General features: G+C 46.9%; 1 pseudogene; it reads right to left on the bottom strand.

Annotated features, from left to right (window-relative positions):
* Positions 1 to 43: 43 nt before the first annotated feature.
* Positions 44 to 6,282, bottom strand: LOC106734501 (lipoyl synthase, mitochondrial-like; annotated as a pseudogene).
* Positions 6,283 to 6,484: the final 202 nt, after the last annotated feature.

The raw sequence follows: 6,484 nt of genomic DNA, 5'->3' as shown, positions 1-6,484 counted from the left end.
TCAATGTGAAAATCTCTGTGATCTTGGAGGTCTTGTCTAAGTTTTAGAGGGCTTTTGTTTTTCTTTTAGCCACTAGATTTTTCAGAAAAGATTCACCGCTTTATAGGAAGGTTGCACCAAAGGGCCCCTTGCAGTGTAATGAAATCCAAGTTCATTTCCTACTTTGTCCGGAATTTGAACTTCTCAGGAGTAATATATTCTTCAACCTAAAGGTGGCGCTTCGTTGGCTGCCTGTATCGTCCTAAACTCAAACAGTCCAGGTCTGCCTCACGGAGTGCTTTCATTGTTGCATATTCTTGCTTTTCATTCTCACCTAAACCCAACCTGATAGACGGTTTAGAAATAATCTCAGGCTTGGGGCCAGCAGATGGCATAATGGCCACATTGCTGGGCTCCATCATTCAAGTCCTGAGCCCTGTGGCTTAAACTCATGCCAGGCATGTTTGCGTGCATGCCAAAAATCCCGAGAGGAGAATGGAGGAGAAGTGCATGCACCCTATAGCGCAAACCTAAAAAAAAAAAAAAAAAAAAACCAGAAAGAAAGAAAGAACCTGAATAACCTCAGGCTGAACCTCCTTGGCATGTTTCAGCGTGTGGAGAGACCGGTTGAAATTGGCCTGGGGGTCATGAGCTTTCCCCTGTAATTCTGGATCTGTTTCTATATTACGCACATAAACGCCTAGTCCTGAGAGAGCAACTTTTTCTATTGCTTTAAGATCTCCTTGGAAATCAGGGGTGAGACATTCCACAAGAATTTTGTGATTCCTTTCCTTCAAGTATGGCGCACCTTGACAACGTGTTCAGCGTCCCCAGGAAGGAAGTGGAGAAGGAATTGTGGCATGGCTGCCTCCTCTGGGGAGTGATTTCTCACTTTCCTTCGCACTGGCTCTCTCTGTCTCTATGGCAAGTGCATATATCTTATGGCAAAAACCTAAACTAAAAAGAGAGAGAGAGAGGCTAGATTCCATAAGGCAACCATGGTTCAAATCCTAATCCCTGACCTGGTCTGTCTGAAACACATTAGGCACATGTGCAAGTGCTGAACAGCTGAAGACCGGAGGAAGAAGGTTGAAGAGTGACCAGACCCTGGGCAAGGTCTCTCCTCTCTCTCTGCCTCTCACTCCGAAGTGTACATGCAGGTGCTCTGTCATGTCATTCCTCTGATGCAGGAATACAGGGGCTCGGGGCGATCAGGCCCAGCACCACAGCAGGACACGGATTCTCCTCTCACGCTCAGGAAGAATGAGAAGTGCAGACATGTGGAGAGGTTGAAAGTGAAGATTTTATTAAAGAAGGTGGAAGGAAGAGCAGAGCTCCCAGGAAGAACGGAGGGGCCCCAAAATGGGTTGCCACTTCTTGGTTTGGGTTTCAGGTTTATATCGCAGTTGGTCGGGCCCCACCCAGCAGAAAGTGAAAGTGTTTATGTCTCTTGGGCCTCTTGGTCTTTTTCTAATTAAGTTCCATTGTCAGGGGCATCTGCTTCTGAAGGTGTAGGAACATAGCACCTATAGGAACCATGGGTACAGGGATAGGAGCAATTGAGTTCTACTGTAAAGGGCTATGACCTCCCTGTAGAGCATGGGCTCACCAGAGACAGAGACAGTGAGAGCGAAAGTGAGACATTACCCCCGGGGGAATGGCCGTGCCACAATCCCTTCTCCTCCACTGTCCTCCTAGGATTTGGGGCACACACATATGTGCACCCAGCATGAGTTTCAAGCCACCAGATCTGGGACTTAAACTATGGTCAGCCATGCAGGAGTCCAGCACCTTAACTACCATGCCACCTCCTGGCCCCAGGATTGCAATGTTCTGCAAGTCTGACCCACATGGGAAGGTCTGGGGTTTATCTCTAAGACCTTCCTGCACCTGCAAGGCATGTGCACATGGCCAGGATCTGGTCTGACAGAGGCTGGGGTGGATTCTGGCATGAAGAGCCTGTTGGGGGGGCTTCTCTCTCACCCCCTTAAAATTAGGGGGGAAAAAAGGGCACCTGCACCTTTTCTCAATACCTTCCAAAGGCACTTCTCCTTGCTCTTAGAAGAATGAAGGAAAAAGGGAATTTGATACCAGTTCTGGAGCAGGAACTGCAGGAGTGGCACGAGTGGAAACGGAAAGGGCGAGATTGGACAAGTAGCCCGTCTTTGGGAGCACAAAGATGCGGGCCTGTTGTTTACCCTCCAGGCAATGGAGGAGACAGACATCTCAGCTGCAGAGGCCTTGGGCCATCACTCGGTCAGCTGTCAGGAGGAGAGGCAGCCTGGAAATCCTACCTGGAATTTCTCAGGGTTCTGGGTGATATCCTTGGAAGATGCTGAAGATCTGAGACCCCTTCTTCAGTGGTGAAGGTGGAGTGGGCTTCTCTCATGACCCAAGGGGGTGGAGTTGATTGATTTTCTCCAGTAATATCAGCCTGGACTCCAGGCTCTGCTGCTTGATGTCAGGGCCTGCTCCCTTCTGCCCCCTGCTGGTCCTCAGGGAGCAGCCACCCTCACAGCACTCAACGGGAGACACCGGGCCCTGTAGCATTTTCTGCACCCACAGCTGGTCTGATGCGCCCCAAGATCCCATGTGCTAATTAATTACATTTTCCCATTTCTGTATTGTCAATGCCCCTGCATCGAAGGCCTTGCTGACTGGGGACGTTCTGGGCCTCCCAGGTTTTGCAACAACTCACCAGAAAACACACCTGTCATATGCAGGTCAGACAATGCAGAGCCTGAACTGCTTCCTCTATCTGGCCCTTAATTTCAGGAGGCAGTATTTCCAGGCCACCTCGTCAGGAGGCCAGGTACCAAGCAGTAGAGATGGCCCCTGCACCCCAGAACCCACTGAAATTATTCATGAGTCCTCCTGAGCCGCCTGCCCAGCCTGGCCTCTCCAGTGGAACCCACGCTCTCCAACTCCTGCCTCCTGGATGGCCCTGTGCCCTCCATGGCATGCTCTGCTCTGTCTCTCGAGAACTGTAACAAACTTACTTTTTCTTCTTCTTTTAATTTTTATGTTTTTTCTTCTTTTTTTTTTTTTTTTTTTTAAATTTGCCAGAGTCTGTGTGCATTCACCAGGGAGAGACAGAAAGAGAGAGGAGATGGAAAAATGAAAAAGCACCCCATGGGATATGATCACCCCACAATCTCTTCTCCCACATTTGTCCCTCCTTTCAGGATTTTAAACACACATGCAAACACACCTGATGTATTTTCAAAGCCACTGGATCCAGAACTCAAATTATGCAGTTGACCATGTGGAATATAGAGCCTCGGCCACCATGCCATGGGCCGGCCCCAAATTACCTTCTCAATGGCCATCATCCCCTGATATGTTGACCTACTATGCCTAAATAGTAATAAACCTGTGTTTTCAAACACCCCTGTGAGGATGCTGACTGTGTGCCAGTACCCACATGGCTGAACGTGTTTTCTGAGTAGGGGGGAGGCCCATGGTTTAGAAATAAAATAATAAAATAAACACACAAAGACACATAAGTGAAGAAAAGCAGGGATCCGGTGGTCCAGACTTCTCTGAAGGAGAGAGCTCCAGCCCTAAACTGTTCCCAGGTTTATTGTTTTAAAGGGCTGAAAATGGGGGAAGAGGAAGTGGAATGCCTAGCCATTTGCTTTCAGGTGTTAATTGGCTGAGGATGCAAAACAATTGGTGCCAGGTTGTTTCTCTAATCTTTTGGGGCTAATTCTGATAAACAAGTGTGGACTCCTTTAACCCTATACTGACTGTGTTTCAGTTTCAGTAACAACAGGCAGCTAGTGTATTCACATGTTAATTGTGCTCACCACCCTGCAAATGACTGCTCACAAAACTGCATTTCTGCATGTGTCTAAAGGTCCCATGTTTGCTCAGATTGGCTATTCTCTACAACTATGGAGTCTGGGCTCAAGATGAGGATGCCCCAGATCTATTGCAGAAGGGGGTGGATGTTCCCTTCCCCTTTCACAGCAGCGTGGCGTGGCATAAGGGTATCAATATCTGAGTCAAAGCTGATGTGGACAGAGGGCAACTGACCCTGGGAGGGAGGAATTGTGTGTGCTCCTGAAAGGGGCTCCTGGGCCAGCCCCTGAATCACCCCCACCCTTTGACCCCTAGGTCCTGCACTCTCCCCCTCTCACTTTGGCCTATTTCAGTGTCTGAGATGCCATAACGAGAATATAATAAAGCAACGACTTTAAATTTGGGTCATCAGAAAAGTCATGATGTATTTTTGTGTAGAGAAACATAAACAAATACATCATGACTTTTCCAATGGCCCGATAGTAAACATTTGGACCAGCAAGTGGCATGGTGGTTAAGGCACTGGGCTTCCACATGGCCAACCATGGTTTGAGTCCTGGGTCTGACAACTTGAAAATCACACTGGGTGCTTGTGTGTGCATGCCCAAAATTCCCAAGAGGAGAGTGGAGAATAAGAGATTGTTGTGGTATTCTCCCCCAGGGAGTGATTTATCACTTTCCCTCTCTATATCTCTCTCTGATGAGTGCACATACCCTGTGGCAAAAAAAAAAAAAAAAAAAAAAAAAAAAGGCATTTATGTCTTACAGTTCTGGAGGCTGGGAAGTCCAAGATCAAGGTGCCAGGTGGGTTGGTTCCTGGTGAGCATATGGCACTTTCTTGCTTAATGTGTCCTCACATAGCCTTTTTTTCAGTATGAACACAGGTGGGGTGAGGGGGAATTGAGATTTTCCTCTTCTTATCAAATTAGGATCCCATGGGGGTGATTCCACCCTGTCTGGCTGTTTTTGCAAGCTGTAGTCATTTTTATCCATCTGCCTTCTTGCTCACCTAAGAGCATGCCACCACTCCACGGAAGGTTTGATGGACATGAGCCCTCTGGGGCCCCAGAACTACCTTTTCGGTTGTGAACTAAAGGCTGACAAAGATTATCACTTTAAAGTAGATGATGATGAAAATGATCACCAGTTATCTTTAAGAACAGTCAGTTCAGGGGCTGGTGCAAAGGATGAACTGCACATTGTTGAAGCAGAGGCAATGATTATGAAGCCAGTCCAATTAAAGTACCACTGGCAACACTGAAAATGTCTGCACAGCCAACAGTTTCCCTTGGGGGCTTTGAAATACCACCACCTGTGGTCTTTTTTTAAAAATTATGTTATTTAACTTTATTTATTTTAATTTGATTAGAGAGAGAGAAAGAGAGAGAGAGAGAAGGAAAGTGAGAAAGCAAGGCCCCAAGTTGGGGGCTTGGTCGAACCATGGCCAGCCATGTGGGAGTCCAGCATCCTTAACCACCACACCACCTGCCGGCCCCCCACTTGTGGTCTTAAGGTTGCAGTGTGGTTCAGGGCCTGTGCATATTAGTGGACAGCACTTAGTAGCTGTGGAGGAAGATGCAGAGTCAGAAGAAGAAGAGGAAGATGATGTGAAACTCTTAAGTCTATCTGGAAAGCGATCTGCCCCTGGAGGTGGAAGCAAGGTTCCACAGAAAAAAGAAAAACTTGCTGCTGATGAAGATGCTGACGAAGATGCTGATGAAGACGCTGATGAAGAAGATAACGATGATTTTGAAGATGAGGAAACAGAAGAAAAAGCTGCGGTGAAGAAATTTATACGAGATACTCCAAGCAAAAATGCTCAAAAATCAAACCAGAATGGAAGACTCAAAACCATCAACACCAAGATCAAAAGGTCAAGAATCATTCAAAAAACAGGGAAAAACTCCTAAAACACCAGGAGGATCTAGTTCTGTAGAAGACATTAAAACAAAAATACAAGCAAGTCTAGAAAAAGTGCATTTAGCAGTCCCGGACACTACTGGTAAATTAAGCCCAAAGATGGGGAGAGAGAAAAGAAGAAAAATACAATCCATACTGAGTATCATCAACAATCAGACTGAAGTCTTTTTTTTTTTTTTTTTTTTTTAGAGGGTCTGTGCGTGCGCTCACCAGATAGACAGAGAGAGACAGAGAGACAGAAAGCGAGAAATCACCCCCCAGGGAGGATGGCCATGCCACAATCCCTTCTCCTCCATTCTCCTCTCGGGATCTTGGGCACGCACACACACGCGCTCGGCGTGAGTTTGAGTCACCGGGTCTGGGACTTGAACCACTGTCGACTACGTGGGAGTCCAGCGACATAGCCATTACGCCAACTGCTGGTCCCGAAGTCTTCTATTTTAATTTCAGTCCCGTTTCTTGATTTGTCACTCACACCCCTTCAGGCTGGAAGCAATCTCTTTCTTTTGACGGCTGTGATTCAGTGGACCTTACGCTTTGCTTTCTGTTACTTGTACATCTGCCTCACCTTTTGACCATATTTTAATCACCTTTGTATTGCCATAGCTGCTCAATAAATATTTGAGTGAATGAAAAAACTTCGGATCCCACCCTTATGACCTTACTTATCTTCAGTTATCTCCTAAGATCCCTATCTCAGCACAGTCATATTGGGGACCAAGGCTTCCACATTTCACTTTGGGAAGGGAGAGACACAATTCCCTTCATAGCATTCCAGTTC

Source organism: Tupaia chinensis, unplaced genomic scaffold, assembly GCF_000334495.1.
Source record: "Tupaia chinensis unplaced genomic scaffold, TupChi_1.0 Scaffold000129_1, whole genome shotgun sequence".
NCBI lineage: Eukaryota > Metazoa > Chordata > Mammalia > Scandentia > Tupaiidae > Tupaia > Tupaia belangeri.
This window is presented reverse-complemented; position numbering and strand designations above follow the sequence as displayed.